The sequence below is a fragment of the Phasianus colchicus genome, chromosome 24 (genome assembly GCF_987193195.1).
Source record: "Phasianus colchicus chromosome 24, bPhaCol1.hap1.1, whole genome shotgun sequence".
In the NCBI taxonomy this organism is placed as follows: domain Eukaryota; kingdom Metazoa; phylum Chordata; class Aves; order Galliformes; family Phasianidae; genus Phasianus; species Phasianus colchicus.
Window position 1 is genome coordinate 3,984,669 of NC_143459.1, and position 15,835 is coordinate 4,000,503.

Below are 15,835 nucleotides of genomic sequence, written 5' to 3' on the forward strand. Positions count from 1 at the left end.
TCATTTCACCCTTTGCCTTTCTATAGGCAATATATTATTGGAAAATTTCTGGCTCGTATCATTTTTTTTATGGCTTACCCAATGGTACCCAAATGGGCAGAACTGGGGAAGGGAAGTGCACAGGCAAGAGAAAACCCACACACAGCACTTAGAGGCTTCTTTTTGAAGCAGCAGCCTTTTTTTCCCTTGTTTTTCTCAATATCTTTCTCCAGCATCAAAGTTCTCCTTTGAAATAAAACTGTACATGTGGCCCATTGGGACTAATTACCAAATCCTCAGGTGGATGTTCTCCTTTTCAGAGGTTGAAAAAGCAAGGAAAGCAAGCAAAGTCAAGTCAGTACATTAACGCTTTTCAAAACAAACATCATTTATCTACCACAGAAGTGAGGTTTGGAGGTCTTCTTGATGACTATTGGCCATTCCAACAAACTGTCAAGGAGCACTGCTTTCACTGGGGTTGGAAGAAATTGCTGATGATAGGAAAAACAGGTTTTCCATTCCACAATAATTAAAGGATTTCCAAGACACTCTTACTTCAAGGAGGCAAAAAGCCAGAAATGTACACATTGTTATAATTTGATGCACCAAAGTCAGTGTTTACATTGGCTCACAGAGAACTGCAGATGATTCCCTGGATGTCTCATTTAAATATTTGTTAATGTAAATGAATATCTTTAAAAGCAAATTGTATTCAAATAAGAAATAAAGTAGCCACGTTTTCAGTACTGCACACAAAGGAAACACTTTGATTTCAAAGAAGTTCCATCATCAGTGGTCTTTTAAAAAATACAGAGAGTATTTCATGTGCTTAATCAACTGTAATCATGTTTTGCTACTGCTTAAGAAAGAGTGAAATTATGTACATAAAAATACCAAAAGCAAACTGAAATCTGAAAAGAAATCTTAAACCAAGCCTGCTTCCTTTATTATGTTGGTGAGCTCTTGATTCCAACACATACACTCATGTGGGAAGATCTGCAGCCTAAAGCCCCAAGCTCTGGACTTGACGTGGGTGAAATCTGTTTCCTAAGGTATGCAAGGAGCAGGTATGACAGAGGAGAAGCCACAGCAGGGCCTTCACAGTTGTGCTGCAAAACCCAGAAGACCAACACAAAGCCCACATGTATCTCCAGTGCTGCAGACATATCCAGGAGCCCCCAAGGGGTCTGTGATGCAGTGCTGGGGTCCCCCAGGAAAACAGCCCCATGGGGACAAGGAGGTGGGCAGGAGATGAGGGAGCACTGTGTGCCTATCCACAAGTGCCTGCAGACAGTTATGTGATGTTGTACAGATGGTGCACAGGAAGACTGAGGCATAAGTGTGCATGCCCTAAGCCAGCATTGAAGCCAAACACCAGGTCCTGTTCCCACCCCTGCAACAATTCTGCTTAGCAAGGTCATTTTCAAGATATTTGCAAAACATTTTGCATTTTTCCTCTAATTCCTGCCTTGCAGGAGAGTTTAACTGAAGCCTACCACTATGAGCCAAGTCTTCAAGGATGTATTCATTTAAACTAAAAATGAAATGAAAAACAACATAGAGAGGGAAGATTGAGGTTGGAGTTCAGGGAAAGTTCTTTACAGAGAGTGTGGTGAGGTGCTGGAACAGCTGCCCAGAGAGGCTGTGGATGCCCCATCCATCCCTGGAGGTGCTCAAGGCCAGGTTGGATGGGGCCTTGGGCAGACTGGTCTAGCATTAAATGTAGAGGTTGGTGGCCCTGCATGTGGCAGAGTGTTGGAGATTCATGATCCTTGGGGTCCCTTCCAACCCTAGCCATTCTGTGATTCTGTGATCCAGAAAACAAGCAAGGGCTGAGACAGACAAGGCTTCACCCCTAAAAATCTTCATTTACTTGAATTGAGTTAGGTTAGAAGTAATAATTAAGACATTGTGATGAAAACCAAAGCAAAATGTTGACCTTATCTTACCTGAAAGCCAAGACATTAGTATTTAGCCCAATTTCACCAATACTCTTGGTTCATCATTAATCTCAGTGAGTTTAACTTACTGTTTGCTGGCTTTTGCTGGAAGAAGATTCTGTCTTGCTGCCTCGCTGGGATGACAAGTGTCCCACTGCTTCCACAGATGGCCTCTTCCTGCATCCTTCCTGCACAGCATAGGTCTCAGCCTGTCACTAATTCTGGAGTGTTAAGAGATCTGCCTGTGCGAGTACAACATTCTCTCAGCTCATTTTTTGTTGTTTCCACCCTGTTGTACTTTGCCTTGAGCTGACATCACCTGCTCCCTGAGCAAGGCACATCTCTGCTCAGGAGCAACCAGGCAGGTGCAGGTACAGGAATCCTGGGCAGCCTGGTCTGGTATGAGATGGGGAGATTGGTGGCCCCGCATGTGGCAGGGGGGTTGGAGATTCATGATCCTTGAGGTCCCTTCCAACCCTGGCCATTCTGTGTTTCTGTGATTATGATTCTGTGAATCCAAGAGCAGCAGCCCAACAGCTGGCAACAGCTCCAAGCCTGGGAAGCCCTGGGCATCATTCACCTGGCTCCAGCATGCTCCAGTCATCCAAGTGTCATCCCATGCAGGAACAGATTGCAGTGGACAAAGCACCTCTCCACATTGTCTCTTAGGTGGCAATGGAGGTGTTCAAAGAGAGCCAGCACATGCAAGAAGGTAGCTAACCGCTCCTTTTCCAACATGCAGATGTGTGCTCTTTTCTTCCCCTCCTTCCATTTAGTATCAACATTCCATGGCATGAAACAAATTTTCTTACTTCATGGCAAGTGTTGGCTTCCATTCGGCCTGACACAACAGGGATGGAGCTCTTGCCTTGCTCAGACCTGGGATGTCTTTGGCTCAGGAGCTCATCAATCCACCTGCAAGGAAAAACACCACCATCAGGTTGGTGCACTGGTTCAGAGCTTAAAAATGCTGGGGAACATTTTGGATGCTATCACAAAAATTCATAACCATTTTATTTCCATCTAGTCTAGTATTTTGGGGGCTACTTTTTTCCCTTTGATATAAGAATAGTTAGGACTGTGCTGACCTTGGACGACAAAATAAAACTATGCAATCTGCCAATGGAATTTCCCTCTGTCCTTGGAGCAGTGTGCAGGACCAGGCTCACGGTGCCACTACCCTTAGGAGGCACAGATCCATGTTTCAGGGATCGCAGCAGATCAGCTCGCAGTACCTCCAGCACTCAGCACTGCTATATTTACTCCACACAGCCAGGTGCTTGCAGAATAGATGCTATCATCACATTTAAGCTCCGAGCTAACTGCTCCAGGAGGACAATCAGTTTACAAGCAGTTCTGATGAGGCCATTAGATGCACCACCATCAGTGCTAATCAACACAACTGAAGCTGTTCAATGTACTTACAAAGTGCTCCCATCAGCTCCACGGAATAACGCAAAGCCCACCTTGCCTTATAATTTCCCTTGCAAATTTACCACATTTGGTGAAGGTATGAATTCCCCATTATGTCCAAAAGCTGTCAAAAAAAATATATTTCTGCTTACCCATACGCTGTGGTGATAAGAATTGTGACAGCTCATTTTCTGTAATGAGCTCAGCACCGTAAAATAGAGATATGGCAAACACAGAAAATGAGCTGCCCTGCAGATTTCTGCCACGCCATTCCACTGCACACCAGCAGTGGCTGCATGGCACTGCCAGCACACAGCTGTCATCCCACCAGGGACAGAACACCCAACATTCTGTGCTGAGGCTCATCCCATGTGTGAAATGGCACACAGCTATCACAGCAAGTGCTTCTGGCATAGTATGGAGCCTCACCACTGCTCTGAAGGGCACCAATGCACACCGGCCAAGGCTGCAAGACCTGGTCCAACCAATGCTGCAGTCAGATGTGATCTGTAGGAGATCTGGGTGCTCACAAATGCAGGGAGCACTCTGAACAGGTTAGGAGATGAAGCTCCAGCAGCAAGGACAGCTTTGTCCATAACGGAGCTTCTCAGCACCAGCACAGTGCTGGTAGTAAACAGCAACATCCAGAGGCTCGATAGCAAAATCCACCATCAGCCTGGCACTTACATCTACTCTTCTAATGGGTTCCTCAGCTGACAGTGAAGTCCTGCAGTCATGTATCAGGGAAACCACAGCTCAGAAAATCCCACCACAATTTACTACATGACTTGCTTTTCCTAAATCATCCCCTTCAGACCACTCCCAGCCTACCTTAGCATGTGCAGCTGGCAGCCAAGAGCACACAGCCCTCCCAGACCATGAGTAGAAACCATGTTTAGAGCCATGGATGTCCACCATCACAATTCCATCTGTGCTGGCTGTAGGAGTATAGGAACAGTGTCCCAAGAGTGCTGGGGACACCTCAGAGCAAGAGGAAAGGCCCTTCCTTTCCAGAAATCAGACCATTGCAGGTAGCATAGTTCAAATATGCAGATATTTTACTATGGCTGTATTTTATAGTATGGTCATAAAGGTAATAAAACAAAAGGTTAATACTAGCAAGTCCATAAATTTAGTAGTCGAAGATTAGTACATTCTGTTTTGGTTTCTCATACTTCACTGAAATTTTAGATACAAAGGTTTCAATTTGTCCTTGCACCAAGTTTGAGGCAGCAGAAAGAACGAGGCAGGGCTGTTCAAAGCTTCTGAATCTCAGCAATAATTGCCACTGAAAAAAGACAGTACAGCCTTGACTGGCATGGGGTTTCATGACAGCTCCCAGTTTTTGTGTCACAATCAGTGCCTGCCCTCAGCAAGCTGTGCTGCAGAATTCCCTCCTGAAGGCAACTCGAGCTGTCTGGAAGTCACTGCTGCAGCCACAAGTCGCCCACCTCACCACCAGAGCAGTTCTGAGTGCACACAGTGAGCTCCACTCACTCTTATGGGCGCAGATAGCTGACCCCAAAGTTTCAGTGGTCAGCCATACAACGGGATGTCCAAGCACAAACAGCTCCATCTTCAACTCATGAGCTTCTCCACTCTGCAGCTGTGGGCTTAGCAGGACCCAAAGCACGCTAGCAGCAAGCAGTACTGGTGGGCACCACCTCCCTGTGCTCACATCCACACGCAGTGATGACAGTGTGGTACTCCCAGGAAGATCTTGAGGGCTAGGAATGGCAAAACTGGTGAAGCGCAGAATTATTACCCTCAGGAATTATAAAAAATACATATTTAAAGAAGTTGTTATACAAAGTTATTTGAGGGCAAACTGTTTTTCCTGGTTCTCGTGAGAGTTATGGCTCATTCTGCCTCTCAGCATAACCCATTGTTTTTCCAAGAGTCACTTCAAGTATTTTATCTCGAGCCAGGATTAGTACTGTGCCATTTACTATTCTTATTACAATCTCCATGAGAACAAGCCCTCCACATCTTCAACGCCACCTGTAGCCAGTGACTTATAGTTATGTTCCTGCACTGTGTTACTTTGATGTCTTCCATATTCAGTTGTTTTTATGGGGCTGCCTCTTCTGTTTTCTCTCCTTTTACAGCCCCACTAATCTGTGAGAAGTAGAAGCAGAAGGAAAGGAGCAGAAGAGACGATCAATCAAATTGCAAAACACTGAACAGGACAAAACGGTGCGGTGCAAAAAAACTACTTCCAGCTGAATGGACATAATTGGTTCCCAGGGGTACAAGAAGCACCTCCTCTCCCAAGTGATGTGAGCTTCCTTCCAGAGGCCCTGTAATACATGTCACCAAACATCACAATTCCCTGGAGCCTGATCGCCTCAGCAAGTCCAGGTCTGTCCTAACGCAGGGAATGGAGCAGCAGAAAGCAGAATGTTATGCAGGGTTAACCCAGCCATGTTTTAAACACGTTCCTTTAACAAGCAATGGACACAAGAGCCAGCCCTGTGCCAGAGGTCCCCTGCCTTGTTAGCACAGCACTGCTACACGCTGCAGGTACAGCAGGGCAGCTCCCCAGGCGCGATGCTGCAGGGGCTCCGGCCGTAGTTTGGTACTGAAGCAGTTATTTCCCTTTCTAAGCAGCTCTTCTCTGATCTGAACTCTGAGTTCAGACACCAGAGAGGATGTTTCCCTCTGCAAGCTGAGGCTGTGCAAGTAGCATCCGCCCCAGGAAGGCGTGCAAGTCATTCCCATGGCATTACTTACTTGTTGATGCTTGTCCCCACAGAGCCTCTAGCTGCCTGGCACTGCTCTTGTGAAAGGATCTCCACAGGACTGGAAAGACTCAGGGCTCCTGCTTATCACATACCAGACATGCAGGGGCACACAGGCTTTCTTTGTCCATCTGGAGGCTCAGATCAGGTTTTGTGCAAACAGATCAGCTACCCATCACAAGACTTCATCTTCAAAAATCTTCCCCCAGCCTCCAAAGCAAAAGCCAAGCCATGAATCTCGATAAAATGACAACAAGGTGGGTCAGAAGAACAAGGTTGTACAGGACATTGTATGCAGGATGGTCTGAGAATTATGTCCTTAAGTTGCCTTGAAACAGCACAGCACAGATTTTCTAACAAAGTTAAATGTGCCTGGGAACAATTGATATAGAATGAGCAAGATGGCTGGGAGGATTGGTCAGTAATTTTAGAAATAAAATTGTGATTAAAAACACTTCACTGTTAAAAGCTGGGAAGCAGATTGCCTGATTGTGATTAATACAGAACTGCAGGATGTGGCTGCCCAGAAGAATGGCAGTGACTAAACTTGAGTTAAATTCTTATCCAACAAAATGTATCCAATGTAATCCAATAGGTCCTAAAAGGTTAATGTAAGCTAAATCAACGCCGCTTCTGTCCAGATAAGGTGTGGGAAATTGTCCTTGAGTGTGAATGTTCACAAATCTGGAGATGAGGGTAATAAAGGGCTTTCATCTCATTCTAGCCTCTGCCAAATCCATTGCAATGCATGGAAAGTTGATAAGGGTACTGATTTATCAGCCAGCAGACATAACACTGGAGTCGTTTTAAAACATTTCTTCTTGGTTTACATCAGTTTTCTTAATAAACATTAAGAAAAAAAGAAAACCAACACCTTTTTGACAGTCAAAGAAGTCAGAGCAGACGGTGGCAATCACAGAGACAGACGTGGCCCAGCAGAACCCCGGCGTTCCCTGGAGGTGAGGAGCATCTGCAGGGCTGGCTGAGCAGTGAGATGACATTGGGAGCAGTGCTCTGCTGGGATATGGAGCTGAGCGGGGGCAGAGCTTCAGCATGCTCTGAAACTTCAAGCACATGGTTAAATCCCAGGGATCAAGGAGATTTCCAAGCTCTGCTCAAATCCATCAAAGCTAACGTGGTGCTTAGCTTCCATTCATGACTCTGAAAATATCCCTATGTATTTATGGCTAAACTTTAAACATGGGCTTAAATGCTCTTCTGGTGAGTGAAGTCGGAGCTCCTCTCTTTCCTGCTTTCAGCCCAAACTTTGCCACCAGTCCAGCTGCAGTTCTGTGCACACCCTGTGGCTCAGCCCGAGCAGACACACAAATAAGCTCCTGCTCTACATGCAGCTGGGCATGCACTGACAGCATGCACAACCTGCTTCCTACAACATCTCAGGATCAATATGAAATTCTACAGTAGGAGAGCTCAGAATCACAAGGACAAAAAAAGCAAAAGCCTTTGAGCTCTACCAGCCCTCCAGCAAAGGAGGATTTCTTCCCGTAATGCACCAAGGCTTTGTCCAGCCTGGTTTAAAGGCTTGGGGTCACTTCAAAATGCCAGATCCTGCAGAGCACATGATGTCACTATGGTCAGGTGATAAGAGTACAAAATATGAGATTTGAATTACTTTGTAGATAGCGTTGCCCACTACAAAGCTCAGCTTCCTTCAGTGTTTGCTGCTAAACACACAACAGCCCTCCTGCCAGCTCCTTAAGTCAGTCTTCTCCTCTACCCAAGCAGATGGTGCTAGGAGGGATGCACTCAGCACTGTGTCTTATTGCTACAGTAGATTAATACCTGAACACTCTATAAAGGCATGAATTATGACTATGTATACAAACAAGCAGTATATGTACACAAACTTCCAGGAGATGTATTTCCCTTGAACAAGCTGTCTATTACCAAGTACTTACATATTATGTTTACACAGGCTTTTATAACCAACACTTGAAGCACCAAGCACTTAAAACTATTGATTTGATTAATTCAGCCATCTTCATAAAGCCATCCCCTCTGCTTCCCCTGTAAAGGAACCCAGCTTACAGCCCCCTGCCCAAACCCAGCCCTGCCATCAGTGCAATGGGGCATCCCTGCACAGCCCTGTGCCACCTTCAGATTGCCACGAACAGAGTTAATTACATGAGATCCCCTCTTGCAGCACCCATCTCCCTCTCTCGGGATCCACAATGCCAAAAGTTGACCTGAAGCCACTTCACGCAGATAATGTTGTGCACAGCTGAGATAATTTACTGCTTCGTATCATTGCGGGGCAAAGAAGAGCCCAAGGGTGCATCAGGAGAACTCCTGCATCCAGGTGCCTTTGGCTCCAGCCCTTGACTCAGGAGTGAGGTCCTGCAGGCTCTATTATCCCTCTGAGCACATACAAATTAGCTCATTTGTCTGTCACCTCATTATACTGCCAGTTCTTCAGAACTGGGGATTTTTCTCGACGTGATTTGTACAGAGCCCAGCGCAGACCCAGGCTCTCAGTCTCACCAAGGAGCAGCCAGACTCTCGTCATCGGATAAAACAATCAACATCAATCCATTTCGTAGCTCTGGCTGCCTCCCCTGTCTTTAAATCAAGCCCGAGGTACCATGCTTTCCTGTCACCTGCGCTCTTCCCCTCAAATCATTATTTTATAGCCTTCAAAGAAGTTTAGCTTAGGAGAAAAGAGGCAAAAAGTAGCATCCCGACTCCTCAGCAAGAGATGGAAGGCTAAGCAGTGGTAAGAAGGGCAGCCAAATCTCAGAGTATTATTTAAGAGAGAGTAATAAATAACACAGGCAATGCTCATGTGGGCTGTAATGGGTTTTATCAGCAGAACATGCATCTTAAGGAACATGGCAGAGGGAGCCAGGTGACAAGTGCCACAGGCAGAAGCTCATCTCAGACACTGCCTCCTGAGAAACAAGGCACGGCAGGACAGGAGACAGCCTTAGAGGGGATGGATGATGGAGATGGCTCTCTGCTGTCCCTAACTCTTGGCTAATAAAAAATCCCAGCAAATGGAAGCTAAATCTAGGAAGAATAAATCAATAGCATGGAGAAATAGAACAGTGTAAACCAGTGAGGCAGTTCCCATCCTAAAAGCTTCCCATTCTCCTCCATCTGGCAGGGGAGGGCCTCAGGGTGGGGTGTCATTCCCAAAGGGGAGGACACAGGGCCAGCACTGCTCCCCACACTCCCATACAGCATCACCCTCACCCTGCTGAGCCCCACCAGTGCACTGCAGCTGAGGCAGGGAGCAGAGAGCCCGCCAGCCTCCTCCTCCCACTGCTTAACTCAACGTTTCCAGCTGTTTTCTTCCTGCAGAAAACAGACCTGGGTGTGTTGATGTGGGCAGTGCCGTGTGATAAGCCAAGCATTGTTCAGCACTCAGTACAACCTTGGCAGCACTAATAGTCACCTTGCAAGTCAGGAAAAGCGTTTGTAAATGCAGCCACCTTCAAACGAGAAGCACAAACACTATCCAGCAGGGCAAGCTTTGCACAGATCTAACAAGCCAGACATTTGAAGAAAGTGTTTACTGAAAAAAAGATTTTAAACTCCTCATTTGGTGCCACTGGCCAGCGAGCCCCATTTGGCAGCACTCCCGTGCATGGGGTAATGTTTGTTCCATGGCTTTCACACCCACTCAGTTTTACTCAGTGACAGGGAACAAACAGCGCCCAGGGGAGCTCTGCTTTCTCTCCCATAGCTCAGCCAGACAGCACACAGGAGCAATGCATGGGCCAGGCGTCATTACAGCAAAGCAGTGACCACAGAGAGCTTTGGGAAGCTGATGGAGCTGCCCTCAGAAGCACAGCAATACGTGGGGCCAGGACAACCACACAGGGATCAATGCCTGCCCCCAAAGCAGCATCCAATATGTGGCACAGCTCCACAGCTCCTCAAATTGCATACATACATGAATAGCAATAGCTTACCATTAAAAAAAGGTCTGTATTATTCTTTTGATAGTGTTGCAGTGTTCTTGAAAAATGGGTGTTATTTATTTGATCGTCCCCTAAAGATTCTTTTGTCACAGGCTATTGTGTAAATTTGTGTTCAGACCACTTTTTTTAAATGTTGAATTATTCACTTGATTGGCCTTAATGTCTTCTCCTGAACACCTCAATATGGTGCGATTATTATCAATAGAAGGAGGGCTAATAAAAATGTGGAAATAATAACTGCAGCTGGATTTTCAAAAGGGAAAGGATAATTTTCTAACTGCTAAAACATTAGTAGTTAAGAAAGTTAAGATAAGGGTAATAAAGCCTCGTGCTTCAGGGCTTTGCAAAAGGGGTTAGGAAGTAATTATTTTAAATTCTTTCTTCAGTATTATGTAATTTAACTCTCGTTAATAAAGGACCCAATTTTCAAAGGCAATGAAAGATGTAGCTGGGAACTAGATGAGATTTTAGAAAATAGAAGTCAGAGCTCAACTTGCTTCAGTGCTTTCCAAAAACCCCCCTAGACACTTATTTGCATCTTCCAACTCCGATGATAAAATATTTTTTCTTTCCAAAATGTCAATTTGCTGAAAGCGAGGCGTTTCACTGTGATGCAGGGCATTCACTCACATGTCTGAGGTCCCATGAACCGCAGGCTGAGGCACTGGGTTGGATTCATCTGTAATTCAGAAGCCTCTGATGGATGAGAGATGCCAGCCCCCACCCTTTAAGCACGGGTTCAGAAGGAGCCCTGCTCATTTGCTGGGCACAAACCTGGAGATGTGGTTCCTCTGTTTCAGACACTTTCTTCCATCTTCGCCATGCTCTAGCAGGGCAAAGGAGCGTGATTTATGTGCCCCATCCCTCATGCATGCAATACAATATCTTGTATTTTGTCATACACGTGCTTTATATTTTCATGAGAGATGCTTTTCACCTCCAATCTACCACAGCACGGATGGTGACAGGACTCTCTCTGCTATTTCTGCTCAGTTATCTTCAATCAAAACCTCCATTGGCATGACATTACCCCCTTCACACATCGTCCCACATCTCCACTGTGCTGCTGCCTCACTGCCAGTCTCAGCATTGTGGCAGTGCCGTGTTTAACACCCCCATGCAACCCCAGCTCTTCCTGGTAAACCAGAGCTATGCAGCACAGGTCAGGACTTTCCCTGGCCTCTCCCTGCACCCTTGGGCTGTCGTGGGGCAGCATCACAACACCCCCAGCCCGCGCTGTTCTCCTTCATGACAAAGAAGCTCTGCAGCTCCCGCACTGCAACACCTCAATGTGAGGTGCTGGGAGCCACGGAGGTGTCTCAGATGGAGGAAACCTGTACCATGAATAATTGAGAAGCATCACAGAAGCTTTTCGTGAAATGAATGGAAGCATTCAAATTGCTTCTGTAATGCAGCACACCGAGTGTTCAAACACAGCCAGCTACTGAAGTGAAATAATCACCCATGGTAATTAAGGCACGTGGTTGAGGTGCTGCACTGCTTGCTTTACCCACAGGTTTTCACCACACTGCACAGCGTTGAGAGAATGGCTTCAACTGAAACAACTTTCCTGCATTTTCAGGCAATAGCTGAACCCAACCCACTTGCCTGTGAAAGCTCTGCTGGGCCTTCCTCACACACCAAATTACTTTTCAAAATGTCCAGACCCGCTAGGATTGGCTTGAAATATTCAACTACGTGTGAGGAGTTTCTGCTAAGCCTTGAAGTCTGAAAATGCTTTACAGAAGGTCTGAAGGTTGCAAGTAAATCCTTCACACACAGGCAGGAGCCTTCCCCAGTGACCTGCAGCACTCATCCTGATGTGGGAAAGCAGGGGCTGAGCACAAGCAGGGTACAAGCAACACCCACAGGCAGAAACTGATAGAGTTATTTTCCCCACACATAATGGAATTTAGATGGTGGTGGTGTTATTGTTTATATTATTATTATTATTATTACTATTATTATTCAAACTGAATGCAATATTAATAGAGCTCCTTCAAAGTCACCCACAAAAATAATATGTATGTATGTAAGAGCCAGAAAAAGCTATTCCTGAATATCAGATGCTTGGTAGATATTTTCAACTTATCCCAAGGGAAAATATATGAAAATGAAATGCATTTCTCCCATTCACTATCACTAAATCTTAATATTATTTTGAATTTAAACCTAAGCAAGGTGGTGTCCAGGTCATCAGAGCCCGTTTTGGCCTTGCAAAGGCAAACATGTCCAGCTGGGCTCTCAGCAGGGTGCTTTCAGACATCTGCCCGCTGCTTGCTATGCACACAGCATGCATCACATGATGGCCCCTGGCTTGAATAATGTGGAATTACCAAAAATACGGTCACTGTGGTAACTGCTTCTAAACAATATAAAGGCTGGGTGGGTAAAAAATGGCCTGGGAAGAGGTCAGCCCCATATGGATCTGGTTTGAGGGGGAGTGGAGCGTGGAATTGGCCAACCACCATGTAATTGGAAGGTGATGGCAACTCCATGGCTAAGGGCAGCTCTCACCTACTGTGCTCAATGCAGAGCAAACACCTGTGGCTGTCAAGCACTTCTGAGGTGCAGTTTCAGTGGTGGTTTCAGACACTCCAGCTCCAGCCGCTCCAGAAATACCTGTGGTGGGACTCCTGCTCTGGGCTTTAGCACCAGCACTGAGAGCTCCAGCAACATCTCCTAATGTCTGTGCGTTTACAGCAGCATCCAGTTGGCATTTCTCCCATTTCTATACTATCCTCTTAACCTAGTCTCAATGATAGAACATCGCACTGTTGGCCCATCTTTAGTTTTTTTCCATGGACTGATACCTTGCAGCCTGAAGGTCCCTCATGTCTGCCGTGGGATTTCTCCTGCATTTAAATAATCCTTCGTGATTCTCCCACAGGGGTTTGCTTCAAGGATGTCTCACAGAGTCCTTTGGAGAGGCAGCTTTTTTAGCCTGAAGGTTGCTCACCAACAGCTTACACTGCCTGTATGCTATTTGTGACATGCCTTTGTTGGTTGGAATCACTGGGCCTTGCTTCTGGTCTTGAGCCAAGGAACTGAAGCAATTATGCTCCTAACAGGAATTAACATAAACATAGAAGTCGTTTGTGATAGAATTCTGAAACCACTTCAGTTTGTGCTAGGGTTTCCAAATTCCCCATGCTTTTCTGTATTCCCATTATAATCTTCCATCATCAACTGTAACAAAGCACGCTTCACATTTAAGAGATTCCACAACAATCTTGAAGAATATTTGCTTGGTATCAGATTCAAAGCCCCACATTGCCTCTGCTCCATCCATCTGCAGTCACTTCAGTGCAGAACAGCACCAGGAACCGAGCAATAAACACTCCTTCAAAGAGGTGACTCCATCAGAGTCTACCAAATTAGGAGGAAGGGAATTGGCCAAAGAGCTCTGTGGCACTGTCTTTCAAGAGTGAGAATCCCATTTCATTTTGGAAGCAAGCTTTTTAACTTATTTAAGTTGTTTCAGGTAAATTCTTCAGCTTTTTCTAGGTTCCAAGCTATGACTCCTTTCCATTTGTGCACAATGCTATAAAGAAAGGCTATTTTCATCTGCCTTTAGAGGATGAAGAAGCTCCTGGAGTGCCTGAACCATACCCTACAAGGACCACTGCAACAAAGGACGGGTTCTCCTGAGCTAAGAGCAATGCTTGTTTCCCATGCAGAATCAATCCCTTTCTCTGGAAGGATACCTGCAATGCCATTATAATTATTCGGATTTCTGCTTTAGTTCTGCTTTATTTTAGAGAAAGTCAAGGGCTGGACAGCATGGAAGACAAGGAAATCCAGGATGAGAAGTTTAGGTGGTGACTTTCAGAATAACCTCAGGTTATACCTCTACTGCAGTCATGATCTAGTCAGAAATGTTCTGTGCCTCTTGGAAGGGAACATTGGCCCAGGCTGAGCTCTGAGCTTGTGAAAGCAAACTATTACCAGTCCTCCTACATTTGGCTGTGCAGCTGACAGGAACTTTTCTATTTCCATGACACCGCGTCTAATGAAGAGATCTATGCACTTCCAGACCAGTGTACAGCTTTGGTGAACTCATCCTGGTGTCCAAACATACAGCTTTGAATTTCGCTAAGTAGCCATAACTGGATAGTTGAAGGAAAAAACCTTGGCTTGCCAGGTTGCACACCTTCCACCTGGTTTTTAATCTGTGTCTTGCTTCTCCTTTCTGAGACAAGGATAACTCCATCTGTGCTTTTACAGGTCTGTTGTGGGGATTATTTCCTACACAGGTAGAGCAGTGCTTGGGTTATCTACCAGGACGTGGAACAACACAACAAACACATATTCTAAACTCCAGTACTTTTTTTCACTACAGAAACTGAACAGAACGGGACAAGAGATCAGATACCTTCAGAACTGCACTTACAGCACCTGCAAACAGAGGCTGAGACAAGGTGGAGCACGCAGACCTCCAGCACTCCATATGTGCTGTCTGCACACAGGCAGCAGCAGAGAGTTGCTGCGCTGGGAATTTTTTTGTTCTTACATAAAAGCTTTTATGTGTCCATTTCATTTCTTACACCAAGTGGCACAACTGTAGGTGGCATTCAGTGAAGCTGACTTGAACAGCCTTCCCTAGAATTTAGCCAGCTTGCTCCTGTCCCATTGCTCCCCACAAAAACTTCACACCCTGGCTCGTGTCTCCTTAGGTAAGCACAGGCTGCTGGAGGCTCAGCATCCCCACTGTGGAAACCTGGCACTGCACCTCTCCACAGCACGGTAGGTGAAGTTCAACCCTGGGTACTTCACTATTGGAAAAGAAGCTAACAAACAGGAAATGACAGACATACATTCAACACTGAGTATGTTGGGATGACATTAGGATTTTCCTCTTGTTATCAATGATACAGTAACTAGACTGGAAAGAAAACTCCTGTTGTGGTTTGTAATGCTGTTTGCCAGTGAAAGACAGTCCATTGCACACACAGTACTTGAAAAAGGTATCCTTTCTGAACATATGAATCCCATTCCTGGTCCCTTAATGCCTGCTGCTGCATCCCGGCCACCAGCTCATGCCCATTCTGAAGACCTGTGCTGCCTTGTCTCGGAGGTTTCATGCCAGTGAAGGATGTCTTCATACAAGCTGCCATGAAATGTCTGCACTCTTAGCCAGGCAGAGTCATATTGCCTCTTTGTGCTGCGTTCAGGTAAGTCTATTTTCCTTTAAACAACTCTACCACTGCTCTCATACGGCGGTGAGTTATGAGCCCATGGAAGTCCAGATCCATCATCCCAAGCATTAGCCCCAGCATGGCTGGGGAGGGCAGTTCATCACGGGGAGTTCAGCGTTCTGGAGCAGACATCCCTTGGCTTTTAGTGGATGTCATTCTTTCATTACTCACTGCAAATGGGGCAACAACAAATGAAAGGCTTTCCTCTTTTTCTTGCAGCATTTCAGTAGATGGGCAAAGATAGCCAAGGCAATACATTGCAGGATACATTGCTTAGAGGTCTCCATGCTGTAGCTCCTTATAACTTATTCATGATTCATTACTCTTTCTGGGCTGAAAATTGAGAGAAAGCCATTAAGTAACTGGAATGCATATTTATTCAAGACTAAACAGATGTTTTGGAATCGAGGCTGCAAATAACAACTCAGCAAGAGATGCCAGGTTTTTAAAGGCAAAACAGCAAACAGCACAGAGAGAGACTTGATGCCAACTGGGAGCTCCTGAAGCATGTAAAGTACCCCAGCCTTACCAGTGTTGCAAAGGCGACTGCATCAGATGAATTTCCAGTGTGTGTGAGCTGAACTCACCCAAATGGGCCCAGCACAGCAGGCCTGCTGTGT

General features: G+C 45.8%; 1 long non-coding RNA gene across 2 annotated transcripts in view; it reads right to left on the reverse strand.

Annotated features, from left to right (window-relative positions):
• LOC149915130 (uncharacterized) overlaps positions 1 to 15,835 on the reverse strand; it is a 218,773-nt gene that overhangs the window by 112,578 nt on the left and 90,360 nt on the right. For both annotated transcript variants that reach the window (XR_016459678.1, XR_016459679.1), the window contains exons 4-5: positions 12,831 to 15,548; positions 2,009 to 2,834 (exon numbers count right to left, since the gene is read on the reverse strand). This is a non-coding gene — a long non-coding RNA (uncharacterized LOC149915130). The remainder of the gene's footprint in view (positions 1 to 2,008; positions 2,835 to 12,830; positions 15,549 to 15,835) is intronic.